The sequence below is a fragment of the Lissotriton helveticus genome, chromosome 3_1 (genome assembly GCF_964261635.1).
Source record: "Lissotriton helveticus chromosome 3_1, aLisHel1.1, whole genome shotgun sequence".
NCBI lineage: Eukaryota > Metazoa > Chordata > Amphibia > Caudata > Salamandridae > Lissotriton > Lissotriton helveticus.
This window is the reverse complement of record NC_136061.1, coordinates 939,051,595-939,071,419: the sequence shown is the minus strand read 5'-3', so window position 1 is coordinate 939,071,419 and position 19,825 is coordinate 939,051,595.

Sequence of the window (19,825 nt, the reverse complement as noted above, 5' to 3'; positions counted from 1 at the left end):
CACTGGCACAATATCCTCTCACTGGTACAGCCATCTCTCACTGGTACAACATCCTTTCACCAGTACAACATCCTTTCACCGGTACAACATCCTTTCAGCGGTACAACATCCTCTTACTGGTACAACATCCACTCACTGGCACCACCTCCTCTCCCTGGTACAACATCGTCTCACTGGTACAACGTCATCTCACTGCTTCAACATCCTCTCACTGCTCACACATCGTCTCACTGGTACAACATCCTCTCACTGGTACAACATCCTCTCACTGCTCCAACATCGTCTCTCTGGTACAACATCCTCTCACTGCTCCAACATCCTCTCACTGGTACAAAATCCTCTCACTGGTACAACAATCTCACACTGGCACAACATCCTCTCACTGGCACAATATCCTCTCACTGGTACAGCCATCTCTCACTGGTACAACATCTTCTCACTGGTATAACACTCTCTCACTGGTACAACATCCTCTCACTGCTGCAATATCCTCTCACTGGTACAACCCCCTCTCACTGGTACAACATCCTCTCACTGGTACAACCTCCTCTCACTGCTCTAACATCGTCTCACTGGTACAACAGTCTCTCACTGCTTCAACATCCTCTCACTGGTACAACATCCTCTCACTGGCACAACATCCTCTCCCTGGTACAACCTCCTCTCACTGGTACAACATCCTCTCCCTGGTACAACCTCCTCTCACTGGTACAACATCCTCTTACTGGTACAACCTCCTCTCACTGGTACAACATCCTCTCACTGGCACAACATCATCTCCCTGGTGCAACATCCTGTCACTAGTACAACCTCCTCTCACTGGTACAACATCCTCTCACTGGTACAAAATCTTCTCACTGGTACAACATCCCCTCACAGGTACAATATCCTCTTACTGGTGCATCCTCTCACTGCTCCAAATCCTCTCACGGGTACAACATTCTCTCACTGCTCTAACATCATCTCACTGGTACAACATCTTCTCACTGGTGCATCCTCTCACTGCCACAACATTCTCTCACTGGTACAACATCCTCTCACTGCTCCAACATCCTCTCACTGCTCCAACATCCTCTCACTTGTACAACATCCTCTCACTGCCCCAAAATCCTCCCACTGGTACAACATCCACTCACTGCTCCAACATCCTCTCACTGGTACAACATCTTCTCACTGGTGCATCCTCTCACTGCACCAACATCCTCTCACTGGTACAACATACTCTCACTGCTCCAACATACTCTCACTGGTACAACATACTCTCACTGCTCCAACATCCTCTCACTGGTACAACATCCTCTCACTTGTACAACGTCCTCTCACTGCCCCAAAATCCTCCCACTGGTACAACATCCACTCACTGCTCCAACATCCTCTCACTGGTACAACATCTTCTCACTGGTGCATCCTCTCACTGCACCAACATCCTCTCACTTGTACAACATACTCTCACTGCTCCAACATACTCTTACTGGTACAACATACTCTCACTGCTCCAACATCCTCTCACTGGTACATCCTATCTACTCCAACATCCTCTCACTGGTACACCATCCTCTCACTGCTCCAATAAAGTCTCACTGGTACAACATCCTCTCACTGGCACAACCTTCTCTCACTGCTCCAACATCGTCTCACTGGTACAACAGTCTCTCACTGCTCCAACATCCTCTCACTGGTACAACATCCTCTCACTGGTACAACCTCCTTATTGGCACAACATCCTCTCACTGCTCCAACATCGTCTCACTGGTACAACATCCTCTCACTGGTACAAACTCCCCTCACTGACACCACCTCCTCTCACTGGTACAAACTCCTATCACTGACACCACCTCCTCTCACTGGTACAACGTCCTCTCACTGCCCCAACATCCTCTTACTGTTCCAACATCGTCTCACTGGTACAACATCCTCTCACTGGTACAACATACTCTCACTGCTCCAACATCGTCTCACTGGTACAACATCCTCTCACTGCTCCAACATCCTCTCACTGCTCCAACATCCTCTCACTGGTACAACATCCTCTCACTGGTACAACATCCTCTCACTAGTACAACATCCTCTCACTGCTCCAACATCCTCTCACTGGTACAACATCCTCTCACTGGTAAAACATCCTCTCACTGGTAAAACATCCTCTCACTGGCACAACATCCTCTCACTGGCACAACCTCCTCTCACTGATACAACCTATTCTCACTGGTACAACGTCCTCTCACTGCTCCAACATCGTCTCACTGGTACAACATCCTCTCACTGCTCCAACATCCTCTCACTGGTACAACATCCTCTCACTGGTACAACATCCTCTCACTGCTCCAATATCCTCTCACTGGTACAACCCCCTCTCACTGGTACAACATCCTCTCACTGGTACAACCTCCTCTCACTGCTCTAACATCGTCTCACTGGTACAACAGTCTCTCACTGCTTCAACATCCTCTCACTGGTACAACATCCTCTCACTGGTACAACCTCCTCTCACTGGTACAACCTCCTCTCACTGGTACAACATCCTCTCACTGCTCCAACATCGTCTCACTGGTACAACATCCTCTGACTGGTACAACGTCCTCTCACTGCTCCAATGTCCTCTCACTGGTACAATGTCCTCCCACTGCCCCAACATCCTCTGACTGGTTCAACATCCTTTCACCAATACAACATCCTCTCACTGGTACAACATCCTCTCACTGGCACCATCTCCTCTCACCGGTACAACATCCTTTCACCGGTACAACATCCTCTCACTGGCACCACCTCCTCTCACTGGTACAGCATCCTCTCACTGGCACCACCTCCTCTCACTGCTCCAACATCCTCTCACTGCTCCGACATTGTCTCACTGGTACAACATCCTCTCACTGCTCCAACATCCTCTCACTGCTCCAACATCGTCTCACTGGTACAACATCCTCTCACTGGTACAACCTCCTCTCACTGGTACAACATCCTCTCACTGGCACAACATCCTCTCACTGGCACAATATCCTCTCACTGGTACAGCCATCTCTCACTGGTACAACATCCTTTCACCAGTACAACATCCTTTCACCGGTACAACATCCTTTCAGCGGTACAACATCCTCTTACTGGTACAACATCCACTCACTGGCACCACCTCCTCTCCCTGGTACAACATCGTCTCACTGGTACAACATCCTCTCACTGGTACAACATCCTCTCACTGCTCCAACATCGTCTCACTGGTACAACATCCTCTCACTGCTCCAACATCCTCTCACTGGTACAAAATCCTCTCACTGATACAACAATCTCACACTGGCACAACATCCTCTCACTGGCACAATATCCTCTCACTGGTACAGCCATCTCTCACTGGTACAACATCTTCTCACTGGTATAACACTCTCTCACTGGTACAACATCCTCTCACTGCTGCAATATCCTCTCACTGGTATAACACTCTCTCACTGGGGGGGCGTGGCTTACGCGCCGACGTGTGATGGCGCTGCCCGGCTGAGCTCCGTGACGACGCGGGAGTTCTCCCTATACATTGCTGTCCTCTCACCTTACGGACGCCAGGGAAAGTTGTTTTTGCTCGGCGGAACATGGTCCCCGTGCTTTGCGACCGGCAGCGGCACCTGAAATTGCCGCTTTAACATCTTTTTCAACGCAGCTTCTGGTCCGAATACCGGGACGCGGGCGGCCGCCATTTTGTGTCGCCGCGCTCCCGTCCCATTTTCCTGACGGTTCCAGCGCTGTTTCTACTTGTATGCTGCTTTCTCAGGTTACATTCAGGCAAGGTATGACATAAATTCTGCGCATCATGTTTCCTCTGCATCTTTGTGACTATTGGCGCCAGAGTTCTCCTCAGCTTACCAATTACTACTAGTACTTCCTATCGGCGGCCATTTTGAGGTGATATCTGCGCAATTGTTATATTCCTACCTCTCTGTCACCACTGACCCTCCGTGGCTCCTAGAACTTATCTCATGGTTCACATTACCTATGGACGCTATGCTGTTTTCTTCCTCACTTTCTTCCTGGATGGTTCTATGGATGTGTATTCCAGATTCTTGCTGTCTCTCGACACCTGTCTTGTAGATTGGAATTAGTGCTTCTCCAGTGCTGCCTGTCATCTTGTCCATGACCTCTTCCATCAAGTTCTGTCTACACATTTACTTTCAGGGTCTCACACCCTTTACTATTTGGTTTGGCTCCTCGTCTTGTGGTCCTCCTAGTCTGCCCCTCTGGTGACATCATGTCTCAGACCGCAGGACATACGAGAGCGTCTGTCACCGGAACAAACCCAAAACGCCACAAGAATGACCCTCCGTCCCCAATTCGCACCTCTCAAAACCCGGTGCTGGACTCCATTTTAGAAGAGGTTCGTGGCCTACAACCTTTCATGGTGGCAACTAATGAGAAGCTCAAGCAGATTGAAGACAGATGGGTAGTCATGGAAAACAAGGTCCTGCAGCTAGAACAACGCGTTAGTGACGTCCAGGATATTTCTACAAAAATTCCTGCTCTTGAAAAGGAGATACAGCAGTTGAAACTTCACACTGAGGACCTTGAAAACCGTAACAGGCGGAATAACCTCCGTATTTATGGTGTTCCGGAGTCCCTTGGGGAGGGTGACATGGTGACCTTCGTCCGCAAACTCCTCTACGAGCTTTTGGGTCTCCAACCAGACTCTATCCCACTAAACATACAACGTGCGCACCGTCTGGGTCGACCAACTTCCAACCCGGCCAAACCCAGAGGTATCATCCTGCTCTTTCTAGAATTCACCGAATTGATGACTGTTCTTAAAGCTGCCAGAGCAAAACGTCGCCTCATCTGGTCAGGCCACACCATCTTCATTGCCCAGGACTTGTCGAATGCTACGAATGCTCGTCGCAAGGAATTCCTCAATCTGCGTCCACGCATGAGGGAACTAAACATCCAATATGGAATCCTTCATCCTTGTCTCTGCAAAATAACCCACGATGGCCGTTCTCGTACCTTTGATGATCCGCAGAAGCTTCGAGAGTATCTTCTCACCGTCTCTTCACCCACGATGGACACCAATGACTGAAACTAACTTTCTTCTATTTTCTTTTGCAATCATTTTTCTAATGTCTTGACGACTGTTGTGGCCTTGTCCCGGTATCTTTCTTGTTGTGTCTTGCTATAACTTTACTTCTTATTGATTATTTCCTACCTATATTCCCGCGTTCTTCTCGCTCGGTTGGTTAGGCGCCCGCGTTGGCGTCTCCATGCTTCTTTTACTTAACTCTTCTCTTTTTTCTCAAGTCTGGCATCTTTGCCTTGACCTGTTTCTTATCTATTTTCTTCTTTCTCTCTCCTTTTTCTTTCTCCTCTTTTTCACAGGCCATTGTTGCATATTCCTTGCTCTTTCATGTTCCGTTATCTTCCTTCTCTCCCGTTTTGTCTTTTTTCTTGTGGTCTATAGTGCTCCTCATTGTTACTATTCATTCTTTTTATTGATTGTGATGCTCCTCCTTATATTGTTTTCCTATATTTACCCGATTTGTATTGTTAACATGTTTGTCTTCCTTGTTTCTCCTTTTAGCTTCCTACCTGCAGTGTATTGGACCCAGTTGTTACCCTCCTCCCCTACCTCCCATCATGTGTAACTTTGTAACGTGGAATGTTCGTGGTCTCGGCAACCCAGTTAAACGTCAAAAGGTATTGTCCCATTTATCCAAGTTGAATGCTCAGATTGCTTTTCTCCAAGAAACGCATTGTACAGATGTCGAATCGCTGAAGCTTAAGAGGGCATGGGTGGGTCAAGTGGTATTTTCTCCTGCGATTGATAAAAAAGGTGGTGTTGGAGGAGGAGCCAAGATGGCCGTCGGAACGGTCGTGTAAGCGCCCGGCTCCGCGAGCCTTTCACTCCTGCATCGATATCCTGCCTCTTTTCCTATGCCTGTGATGCGGTAAAACGGAGATTGAAACGCGCTGACAACGCTCGCGTTCCTCCGAAGTCCCTGCCTGCTGTTATTGCGGAGATCTGGACACGCCGCATTTCTTCCATGGTTGTCCCTGGACCCTCTGTCTGCCGCCGCCGCTGGACGCTGTCTCACCGACGTCGGAGAGACGATATGGGGATGCCCTGTTGTTTGCGGTGCTGCTGCCGGCTGCAGTAAGAGATGATGTGTATCCTTCGCGGAAGTGGCGGATTCCCTCTGGGCTGTATTGTACACTGACGAGGTGGGATTCCCCTCTCGTAATGCCTCCCATTGTCCCTCTGCTGACGAGCTGAGCTGCCTCCATTTTTGAACATCCTTCCTGCCTAGGGTCGCCCTCCTCGCCTGAAGCACCACTCCGTGCTACGAGCAGTGTCTCTACCTGCACCCCGACCTTTCCCCCGGGGTTTGTGTCGCCCTCCCCCTCTCACTGGGGTTTCATCGGCGATAAGGTACTGACGCTGGTTTTTTGGGATGGGCTGATGAATGCCCCCTTATCTCCCGGGGGTGCTATCCTGCCTGGTCTTGAGAGTGGTGACGGCCCGACGGCAACAACCTACGCCATGGACCGCTTGGAGCCGCAGCGGGATTTGACTCATGGCGATATCCTGGCAGCGCTCGCCGGCTTATGGGACACATGGCTTCGATGCACCCAGCAGCTGGGTTGGAAGATTAACGACGCCATTTCTGCCCCGGGGCGCCTGATGCGATCCGGCTCCCTATTATTTCCGATCTCTCCTGAAATGGATAATATGTTTCTACATGCCTGTCCGGTACAGTGGATGATTCCTGGCAACAACGAATTGTATCAGTCGGTTGATGGAGCTGCTGTTACATTGTCTCCCCCCACTTCGAGACTTGTGACTCTGCCGTTGCTTTTGTCCCCATTGCCTTCATCACCGCCTTCTCGGCTGCTGACCCTCCTGGCCGCCTTTCCCTCTAAAGGCATTTCTCTAAGGTGGTGGACTGTTTTTTATCCTGTGCATAAGGGGACGATGGTATTCTTGGACACTGGACATATTGTAAAATGGAGACTTTCACTTCATCTTCTCCTGCGTCTTCTTCGTTGGGGGCGGCCATCTTGTCCTTTTGTTCTGCCTTCGGTGGGCTCCCAGCGGTGGCCATGTTTGATGGGCTTTCGACGTTCGGGCCAGGGCTGAAGGTTTTCTTCTCATTGACTTTGTTTGTTCTACGGGCGATGATTCGGACTGGGACGCTTTCTACTATGTTTGAATGCGCTGTTTTGAATGTTTCTTTTCCCCACCTCAGGTTGTATTAATTTGTCCTGTTGTTGATCCTTTTGGGTGGGGTATAGTTTTCGTGCGGGCTGTGGAGTCTGGGAATAATTGGTTCTGGCCCTCCTTCGGGTTTCGGTGCTCTATGGGAGTTTTAGATCGGGATGTTCCTTTCTTGCTCTCATAATTTAGGTTCTTTCCTAACCCTCTCCTTTTTCTTTCTTCTCTTTCTATTCTACATTTCGGGATTGCTGGGCGACAGACACACTGCTGGGGGGGGGTAGGCCGTAGCCTCCGCATGCGTGTAGGGTGGGGGGTGGGAGTGGGGTCCTTAGTTTATGGGTTTTAGTTTCTATGGTGCCTTTGTTTCTTTTTCTTTTGTCTTTCTTTTCTTTTCTTTGGGTCCGTGTGTGGCACTAATGCGGGCGGGTGGCGGCATGCGATGATTCGATTGCTCCTGCTGTTACTTTAGTTACACGTACCTTGGCCGCCGTACCGCCGGGGGAAGCTTGACTTTTGGGCTAGGACTGTCAGACTGATTTGTCAATCTATTGCCGTTACGCCTACACGGACTCAGCGTTCTGCTTCTATATTTTATATTATTGATCTGCAAGTGCAATGCTGACCTTTATTGTTGCTACGAAAAATGTTTAAAATCTACCTTCATTGCTCCTTCGTCACGGTATCGTGTTGAACTAAGCTGTGGTCTTTGATGCTCGCTTGGAGTTATGATATATTACTGTGTCGCCATATTGTCTGCGCAAGTGCCTTCACGTTTTTGTGGCCAGCCGGTTGGTTGTGGGCCCGTATATTGTCTTCTTAAATGCACAATAAAGGTTTTGGAAAAAAAAAAAAAAAAAAAAGGTGGCGTTGGCATTTTATTTCGTAAAGGTTTGGATGTTCAAATTTTATCTTCTCAATCGGATGCTGAGGGTCGATGGGTTATGTCAAAAGTGTCTATACAAAACAAAACTATGGTGCTCCTAAATATCTATGGTCCTGTCCGTCCTGACCCAAAATTTTGGAATGATGTTAAAATCCTCATTTCATCTATTGACTGCCCTAACGTGGTCCTTGCTGGCGACCTTAATCAATGGTTAGACCCATTTTCGGATAGATTATCCTCCTCCAAATTCCAGCCGGATAAGACACATAAATCATTCCAATCAGCAATTGCCTCCCGTCCCCTTTTTGATGTGTGGAAAACTTGTAATCCGGAATCACTCGAATACACCTTTTACTCTAATGTTCACCACACCAGATCCAGAATTGATTATATTCTTGTCAGCAAATCCCTTCTCCCTGCGATTCAGCATTCTGAAATTGGCTCCATTTTCCTTTCGGACCATGCACCTGTGTATGCCACTTTTGACCTGACCCACACCGCCACCTCTTTCAACCGTTGGAAATTCAATACTTTCCTCCTCTCTGATTCTGTTTTTATGTCTAAAGTTAAAAGTTTCATCTCTGAATACTTCTCCCTCAATTTACCCCAAGACACATCAGTTTCAAACAGTTGGGATGCTTTTAAAGCTGCATTGCGAGGTTTCACAATCTCGTATGTATCTAGGAAAAAGAAACTTAACAGGGACAAATACACAGCTCAACTCTCCAACATTAAGACCCTAGAACACTCTTACTTTTCTTCCAAGAATCCGGATGCTCTCCTCCACCTTATTAAAGCCAAATCTGAACTTAATCAAATTGCCACAGTTGAAGCATGCAACACCCTATTGAAGGTGAAATCTAAATTTCATGGAGGTCAAAATAAAGCGGGGAAAATGCTAGCAAATTATCTTAAAATTAAAGCTGAGCGAAAATCAATTGGCTCTATTCTCAATGAAGAAACTAATTCAAAGGTTTCCTCTGATGAGGATATTGCACAGGTCTTCCATAATTATTATAAACTCCTATACACAGATGATACACATCCTGGTGAGGATGATCTTTCCCGTTTCTTTGAAGGCCTTCCTCCTCCCCCTTCTCTTCCTACAGAATTCCATCAATTAGAATCTGACATTACCCCTCAGGAAATCCTTAAGGCTATTACCTCCCTTAAGAAAGCTAAAGCCCCTGGTCCAGATGGTCTCCCAATTGAATTTTACGCCAACATGCACTCCATTTTTGTTCCTCACCTTTTACAACTTTTTAATTCCTTTATTGCTAATGCTAAAGCATCTGGCTCATTTTTGGACGCCCTCATAATCATAATCCCCAAACCTGACAAGGACCATTCCTTGTGCAAAAATTATCGTCCCATATCCCTTATTAATTACGACTGTAAAATTTTTGCCAAAATTTTAGCAGCTCGCTTAGATTCCCTTATTCCTCTGTTAATCACCACCGATCAAGTTGGCTTTGTGAAAGGTAGACTTGCAGCGGACAATGCCCGTGTTTTTGCCAATATTATTTCCCACAGTAATCGAGTCAAGGCCCCTCTAGCTGCCCTTTCACTGGACGCTGAGAAAGCGTTTGATCGCATTAATTGGAAATTCATGTTTAAGGCATTGCAGTGGTTTGGGTTTGGTCCCCGCTTCATTTCCCTGATTAGTCTCCTTTACTCTGCTCCCCGTGCCAGTGTTTTTGTTAATAATCAATTCTCCAACTTTTTCCCCTTATCCAGAGGAACAAGACAAGGTTGTCCTCTGTCCCCCTTACTCTTTATTCTTTGCCTTGAACCCTTCCTTATTAAAATTCGCTCTAACCCCCTCATTCAGGGTTTCAAACAATCATCGATTGAGACAAAAATATCAGCCTATGCTGATGATGTTCTGGTATACATGGCTAACCCTGTCTCCTCCCTTCCCCCATTTTTAGAAGAAGTCCACTTATATTCCTCTGTTTCTGGATATAAACTTAATCTCTCCAAGACAGAGGTCCTACCCCTTAACTCTTCCTGTTACCAGTATATGTTTGCTTCAACTGACTTTGCTTGGTGTCCCTCCAAGATCAAATACCTGGGTATTTGGTTTTCCTCTACTCTGCGTGACACACTCAAACTGACCTTTACCTCCCTTACTCAAAAAATTCAATCTCTCCTTCAGACATGGTCTCCTCTTTTCCTCTCATGGTGGGGTCGCTTAGACACCATCAAAATGATGATCTCCCCACATATTTTATATACTGTTTCCATGCTTCCTGTGAAAATCCCTAAATTGTTTTTTAATAGGCTAAACTCTATCTGCTCTAAATTCTTGTGGAATAATAAGCGACCCCGCATTTCCCTACAAAAACTTATACGCCCTAAATCTGAAGGGGGAGTTCGCTTCCCTGATTTCCGATCGTACCATTCTGCCTTCTTAATAAAACAAGCTTTTTCATTAGCGTTCGATTTTACTGGTATCCCCTTACCCAGATGGATCGCAGTTGAACGATCTTTGTTAAAGGATTTTACTTTTCAACAATCTCTCTTTATGTCAAACTGTTCATTCTTGACGAATCACCCTGTTTTGAAATACTCTCATACACTGCTACATTATATCTTCTCAAAAGACTCATCTCCCCTACAAATATTTCTTTCCTCTAGTATATGGTATAATAAATATCTTAAGTACAAGGGTAAATCTTTCTACTTCAAGTATTGGAAAGAAAAGGATATTTTGTATGTCTATCAATTTTTTTCTGATTCGAACATTATTTCATTTGATGAAATGCAAACTAAGTTTGATTTACCTTTACAGTCTCGTAAAGAATTTGACATTATTACCGCTGCCATTGTGTCTCACCTATCTACTTTCCCTACGTTTGATATCCTTCCTTCCCTTACTCCTTCCACCCCTCTTTACCCTATGTTTACTCAACAAATACCCAAAGCTGCTCTGATTTATAAAATGTTATTAGAGAATGTTGGTCCTAGACCTAAAACTGTTACTGAAGTTGCTTGGGAAACTGATTTATCTTTCTCGTTATCTGTTGATATTTGGGACCGATTATGGTCCAAACTGTTTAAGACTTCAGTTTCGGCCCGTATTACTCAGTCCCTTTTTTTTCTATACCATAGAGCTCTTTTTACCCCTGTAAGCATTACGAAATTCTCCCCTTCCTCCTCACCCCTTTGTTGGTCATGTTCCTCTAATCCTGGCACACTCATACATCTCCTATTTGAATGCCCACCAGTTCTTACTTTTTGGTCCTCAGTTTGGAAATATTGCATGCGTATTTTTCACTTTTCTGAACCATTTTCACCGTTGCATATTTTTTTAGGCTCTATATCTGACGTTTTGGATTTACATTCATATAATGCTAAATTGTTTGATCTCTTTATTGCAACTGCACTCAAAGTAATCTTGTCTTGCTGGAAGGATAACTCTAAATTGTCTGTGCAGACATGGTGGAATTTTGTTTGTGATGAGCATAGAATTGCAATTGCTTCCTCGTCGTCTGTCGCCTCAAAAATTAAGTCTGATATTACCTGGCTACCTTTCTCTAACTTCTTATCTTCTTCTCCCCCTCCTTAACCCCCCTTCTTTCCTTTCTCTTTCTATTTTCCTCTTTTTCCCTTCTCTTTTATCTTCTTTCTTTTTCTCTTCAATTTCCCATTATCTCTCATGAATATCTCCTATTGATTTTGCTATGTCTCTTGTTGTTATATTATGATGTATCATTTCTTTTACACTCAATAAAACTTTACTAAACTGAAAAAAAAAAAACACTCTCTCACTGGTACAACATCCTCTCACTGCTGCAATATCCTCTCACTGGTACAACCCCCTCTCACTGGTACAACATCCTCTCACTGGTACAACCTCCTCTCACTGCTATAACATCGTCTCACTGGTACAACAGTCTCTCACTGCTTCAACATCCTCTCACTGGTACAACATCCTCTCACTGGCACAACATCCTCTCCCTGGTACAACCTCCTCTCTCTGGTACAACATCCTCTCCCTGGTACAACCTCCTCTCACTGGTACAACATCCTCTCACTGGTACAACCTCCTCTCACTGGTACAACATCCTCTCACTGGCACAACATCATCTCCCTGGTGCAACATCCTGTCACTAGTACAACCTCCTCTCACTGGTACAACATCCTCTCACTGGTACAACATCTTCACACTGGTACAACATCCCCTCACAGGTACAATATCCTCTTACTGGTGCATCCTCTCACTGCTCCAAATCCTCTCACGGGTACAACATTCTATCACTGCTCCAACATCATCTCACTGGTACAACATCTTCTCACTGGTGCATCCTCTCACTGCCACAACATCCTCTCACTGGTACAACATCCTCTCACTGCTCCAACATCCTCTCACTGCTCCAACATCCTCTCACTTGTACAACATCCTCTCACTGCCCCAAAATCCTCCCACTGGTACAACATCCACTCACTGCTCCAACATCCTCTCACTGGTACAACATCTTCTCACTGGTGCATCCTCTCACTGCACCAACATCCTCTCACTGGTACAACATACTCTCACTGCTCCAACATACTCTCACTGGTACAACATACTCTCACTGCTCCAACATCCTCTCACTGGTACAACATCCTCTCACTTGTACAACGTCCTCTCACTGCCCCAAATCCTCCCACTGGTACAACATCCACTCACTGCTCCAACATCCTCTCACTGGTACAACATCTTCTCACTGGTGCATCCTCTCACTGCACCAACATCCTCTCACTTGTACAACATACTCTCACTGCTCCAACATACTCTTACTGGTACAACATACTCTCACTGCTCCAACATCCTCTCACTGGTACATCCTATCTACTCCAACATCCTCTCACTGGTACACCATCCTCTCACTGCTCCAATAAAGTCTCACTGGTACAACATCCTCTCACTGGCACAACCTCCTCTCACTGCTCCAACATCGTCTCACTGGTACAACAGTCTCTCACTGCTCCAACATCCTCTCACTGGTACAACATCCTCTCACTGGTACAACCTCCTTATTGGCACAACATCCTCTCACTGCTCCAACATCGTCTCACTGGTACAACATCCTCTCACTGGTACAAACTCCCCTCACTGACACCACCTCCTCTCACTGGTGCAAACTCCTATCACTGACACCACCTCCTCTCACTGGTACAACGTCCTCTTACTGCTCCAACATCCTCTTACTGTTCCAACATCGTCTCACTGGTACAACATCCTCTCACTGGTACAACATACTCTCACTGCTCCAACATCGTCTCACTGGTACAACATCCTCTCACTGCTCCAACATCCTCTCACTGGTACAACATCCTCTCACTGGTACAACATCCTCTCACTGGTACAACATCCTCTCACTGCTCCAACATCCTCTCACTGGTACAACATCCTCTCACTGGTACAACATCCTCTCACTGGCACAACATCCTCTCACTGGCACAACCTCCTCTCACTGGTACAACCTACTCTCACTGGTACAACGTCCTCTCACTGCTGCAACATCGTCTCACTGGTACAACATCCTCTCACTGCTCCAACATCCTCTCGCTGGTACAACATCCTCTCACTGGTACAACATCCTCTCACTGGTACAACATCCTCTCACTGCTCCAATATCCTCTCACTGGTACAACCCCCTCTCACTGGTACAACATCCTCTCACTGGTACAACCTCCTCTCACTGCTCTAACATCGTCTCACTGGTACAACAGTCTCTCACTGCTTCAACATCCTCTCACTGGAACAACATCCTCTCACTGCTCCAACATCCTCTCACTGGTACAAAATCCTCTCACTGGTACAACAATCTCACACTGGCACAAAATCCTCTCCCTGGCACAATATCCTCCCACTGGTACAGCCATCTCTCACTGGTACAACATCTTCTCACTGGTATAACACTCTCTCACTGGTACAACATCCTCTCACTGCTGCAATATCCTCTCACTGGTACAACCCCCTCTCACTGGTACAACATCCTCTCACTGGTACAACCTCCTCTCACTGCTCTAACATCGTCTCACTGGTACAACAGTCTCTCACTGCTTCAACATCCTCTCACTGGTACAACATCCTCTCACTGGCACAACATCCTCTCCCTGGTACAACCTCCTCTCACTGGTACAACATCCTCTCCCTGGTACAACCTCCTCTCACTGGTACAACATCCTCTCACTGGTACAACCTCCTCTCACTGGTACAACATCCTCTCACTGGCACAACATCATCTCCCTGGTGCAACATCCTGTCACTAGTACAACCTCCTCTCACTGGTACAACATCCTCTCACTGGTACAAAATCTTCTCACTGGTACAACATCCCCTCACAGGTACAATATCCTCTTACTGGTGCATCCTCTCACTGCTCCAAATCCTCTCACGGGTACAACATTCTCTCACTGCTCCAACATCATCTCACTGGTACAACATCTTCTCACTGGTGCATCCTCTCACTGCCACAACATCCTCTCACTGGTACAACATCCTCTCACTGCTCCAACATCCTCTCACTGCTCCAACATCCTCTCACTTGTACAACATCCTCTAACTGCCCCAAAATCCTCCTACTGGTACAACATCCACTCACTGCTCCAACATCCTCTCACTGGTACAACATCTTCTCACTGGTGCATCCTCTCACTGCACCAACATCTTCTCACTGGTACAACATACTCTCACTGCTCCAACATACTCTCACTGGTACAACATACTCTCACTGCTCCAACATCCTCTCACTGGTACAACATCCTCTCACTTGTACAACGTCCTCTCACTGCCCCAAAATCCTCCCACTGGTACAACATCCACTCACTGCTCCAACATCCTCTCACTGGTACAACATCTTCTCACTGGTGCATCCTCTCACTGCACCTACATCCTCTCACTTGTACAACATACTCTCACTGCTCCAACATACTCTTACTGGTACAACATACTCTCACTGCTCCAACATCCTCTCACTGGTACATCCTATCTACTCCAACATCCTCTCACTGGTACACCATCCTCTCACTGCTCCAATAAAGTCTCACTGGTACAACATCCTCTCACTGGCACAACCTCCTCTCACTGCTCCAACATCGTCTCACTGGTACAACAGTCTCTCACTGCTCCAACATCCTCTCACTGGTACAACATCCTCTCACTGGTACAACCTCCTTATTGGCACAACATCCTCTCACTGCTCCAACATCGTCTCACTGGTACAACATCCTCTCACTGGTACAAACTCCCCTCACTGACACCACCTCCTCTCACTGGTACAAACTCCTATTACTGACACCACCTCCTCTCACTGGTACAACGTCCTCTCACTGCTCCAACATCCTCTTACTGTTCCAACATCGTCTTACTGTTCCAACATCGTCTCACTGCTCCAACATCGTCTCACTGGTACAACATCCTCTCACTGCTCCAACATCCTCTCACTAGTACAACATCCTCTCACTGGTACAACATCCTCTCACTGGTACAACATCCTCTCACTGCTCCAACATCCTCTCACTGGTACAACATCCTCTCACTGGTACAACATCCTCTCACTGGCACAACATCCTCTCACTGGCACAACCTCCTCTCACTGATACAACCTATTCTCACTGGTACAACGTCCTCTCACTGCTCCAACATCGTCTCACTGGTACAACATCCTCTCACTGCTCCAACATCCTCTCACTGGTACAACATCCTCTCACTGGTACAACATCCTCTCACTGCTCCAATATCCTCTCACTGGTACAACCCCCTCTCACTGGTACAACATCCTCTCACTGGTACAACCTCCGCTCACTGCTCTAACATCGTCTCACTGGTACAACAGTCTCTCACTGCTTCAACATCCTCTCACTGGTACAACATCCTCTCACTGGTACAACCTCCTCTCACTGGTACAACCTCCTCTCACTGGTACAACATCCTCTCACTGCTCCAACATCGTCTCACTGGCACCACCTCCTCTCACTGGTACAACATCCTCTCACTGGCACCACCTCCTCTCACTGCTCCAACATCCTCTGACTGGTTCAACATCCTTTCACCGGTACAACATCCTCTCACTGGTACAACATCCTCTCACTGGCACCATCTCCTCTCACCGGTACAACATCCTTTCACCGGTACAACATCCTCTCACTGGCACCACCTCCTCTCACTGGTACAACATCCTCTCACTGGCACCACCTCCTCTCACTGCTCCAACATCCTCTCACTGCTCCAACATTGTCTCACTGGTACAACAGCCTCTCACTGCTCCAACATCCTCCCACTGCCCCAACATCCTCTGACTGGTTCAACATCCTTTCACCGGTACAACATCCTCTCACTGGTACAACATCCTCTCACTGGCACCATCTCCTCTCACCGGTACAACATCCTTTCACCGGTACAACATCCTCTCACTGGCACCACCTCCTCTCACTGGTACAACATCCTCTCACTGGCACCACCTCCTCTCACTGCTCCAACATCCTCTCACTGCTCCAACATTGTCTCACTGGTACAACATCCTCTCACTGCTCCAACATCCTCTCACTGCTCCAACATCGTCTCACTGGTACAACATCCTCTCACTGGTACAACCTCCTCTCACTGGTACAACATCCTCTCACTGGCACAACATCCTCTCACTGGCACAATATCCTCTCACTGGTACAGCCATCTCTCACTGGTACAACATCCTTTCACCAGTACAACATCCTTTCACCGGTACAACATCCTTTCAGCGGTACAACATCCTCTTACTGGTACAACATCCTCTCACTGGTACAACATCCTCTCACTGCTCCAACATCCTCTCACTGGTACAACATCCTCTCACTGGTACAACATCCTCTCACTGGCACAACATCCTCTCACTGGCACAACCTCCTCTCACTGATACAACCTATTCTCACTGGTACAACGTCCTCTCACTGCTCCAACATCGTCTCACTGGTACAACATCCTCTCACTGCTCCAACATCCTCTCACTGGTACAACATCCTCTCACTGGTACAACATCCTCTCACTGCTCCAATATCCTCTCACTGGTACAACCCCCTCTCACTGGTACAACATCCTCTCACTGGTACAACCTCCTCTCACTGCTCTAACATCGTCTCACTGGTACAACAGTCTCTCACTGCTTCAACATCCTCTCACTGGTACAACATCCTCTCACTGGTACAACATCGTACCAGTCTCTCACTGCTTCAACATCCTCTCACTGGTACAACATCCTCTCACTGGTACAACATCCTCTCACTGGTACAACATCCTCTCACTGGTACAACATCCTCTCACTGGCACAACATCCTCTCACTGGTGCAACATCCTCTCACTGGTACAACCTTCTTATTGGCACAACATCCTCTCACTGCTCCAACATCGACTCACTGGTACAACATCCTCTCACTGGTACAACATACTCTCACTGCTCCAACATCCTCTCACTGGTACAACATCCTCTCACTGGTACAACATCCTCTCACTGGTACAACATCCTCTCACTGCTCCAACATCCTCTCACTGGTACAACATCCTCTCACTGGTACAACATCCTCTCACTGGCACAACATCCTCTCACTGGCACAACCTCCTCTCACTGGCACAACCTCCTCTCACTGGTACAACGTCCTCTCACTGCTCCAACATCGTCTCACTGCTCCAACATCGTCTCACTGGTACAACATCCTCTCACTGCTCCAACATCCTCTCACTGGTACAACATCCTCTCACTGGTACAACATCCTCTCACTGGTACAACATCCTCTCACTGCTCCAATATCCTCTCACTGGTACAACCCCCTCTCACTGGTACAACATCCTCTCACTGGTACAACCTCCTCTCACTGCTCTAACATCGTCTCACTGGTACATTAGTCTCTCACTGCTTCAACATCCTCTCACTGGTACAACATCCTCTCACTGCTCCAACATCCTCTCACTGGTACAAAATCCTCTCACTGGTACAACAATCTCACACTGGCACAACATCCTCTCACTGGCACAATATCCTCTCACTGGTACAGCCATCTCTCACTGGTACAACATCTTCTCACTGGTATAACACTCTCTCACTGGTACAACATCCTCTCACTGCTGCATTATCCTCTCACTGGTACAACCCCCTCTCACTGGTACAACATCCTCTCACTGGTACAACCTCCTCTCACTGCTCTAACATCGTCTCACTGGTACAACAGTCTCTCACTGCTTCAACATCCTCTCACTGGTACAACATCCTCTCACTGGCACAACATCCTCTCCCTGGTACAACCTCCTCTCACTGGTACAACATCCTCTCCCTGGTACAACCTCCTCTCACTGGTACAACATCCTCTCACTGGTACAACCTCCTCTCACTGGTACAACATCCTCTCACTGGCACAACATCATCTCCCTGGTGCAACATCCTGTCACTAGTACAACCTCCTCTCACTGGTACAACATCCTCTCACTGGTACAAAATCTTCTCACTGGTACAACATCCCCTCACAGGTACAATATCCTCTTACTGGTGCATCCTCTCACTGCTCCAAATCCTCTCACGGGTACAACATTCTATCACTGCTCCAACATCATCTCACTGGTACAACATCTTCTCACTGGTGCATCCTCTCACTGCCACAACATCCTCTCACTGGTACAACATCCTCTCACTGCTCCAACATCCTCTCACTGCTCCAACATCCTCTCACTTGTACAACATCCTCTCACTGCCCCAAAATCCTCCCACTGGTACAACATCCACTCACTGCTCCAACATCCTCTCACTGGTACAACATCTTCTCACTGGTGCATCCTCTCACTGCACCAACATCCTCTCACTGGTACAACATACTCTCACTGCTCCAACATACTCTCACTGGTACAACATACTCTCACTGCTCCAACATCCTCTCACTGGTACAACATCCTCTCACTTGTACAACGTCCTCTCACTGCCCCAAAATCCTCCCACTGGTACAACATCCACTCACTGCTCCAACATCCTCTCACTGGTACAACATCTTCTCACTGGTGCATCCTCTCACTGCACCTACATCCTCTCACTTGTACAACATACTCTCACTGCTCCAACATACTCTTACTGGTACAACATACTCTCACTGCTCCAACATCCTCTCACTGGTACATCCTATCTACTCCAACATCCTCTCACTGGTACACCATCCTCTCACTGCTCCAATAAAGTCTCACTGGTACAACATCCTCTCACTGGCACAACCTCCTCTCACTGCTCCAACATCGTCTCACTGGTACAACAGTCTCTCACTGCTCCAACATCCTCTCACTGGTACAACATCCTCTCACTGGTACAACCTCCTTATTGGCACAACATCCTCTCACTGCTCCAACATCGTCTCACTGGTACAACATCCTCTCACTGGTACAAACTCCCCTCACTGACACCACCTCCTCTCACTGGTACAAACTCCTATTACTGACACCACCTCCTCTCACTGGTACAACGTCCTCTCACTGCTCCAACATCCTCTTACTGTTCCAACATCGTCTCACTGCTCCAACATCGTCTCACTGGTACAACATCCTCTCACTGCTCCAACATCCTCTCACTGGTACAACATCCTCTCACTGGTACAACATCCTCTCACTGCTCCAACATCCTCTCACTGGTACAACATCCTCTCACTGGTACAACATCCTCTCACTGGCACAACATCCTCTCACTGGCACAACCTCCTCTCACTGATACAACCTATTCTCACTGGTACAACGTCCTCTCACTGCTCCAACATCGTCTCACTGG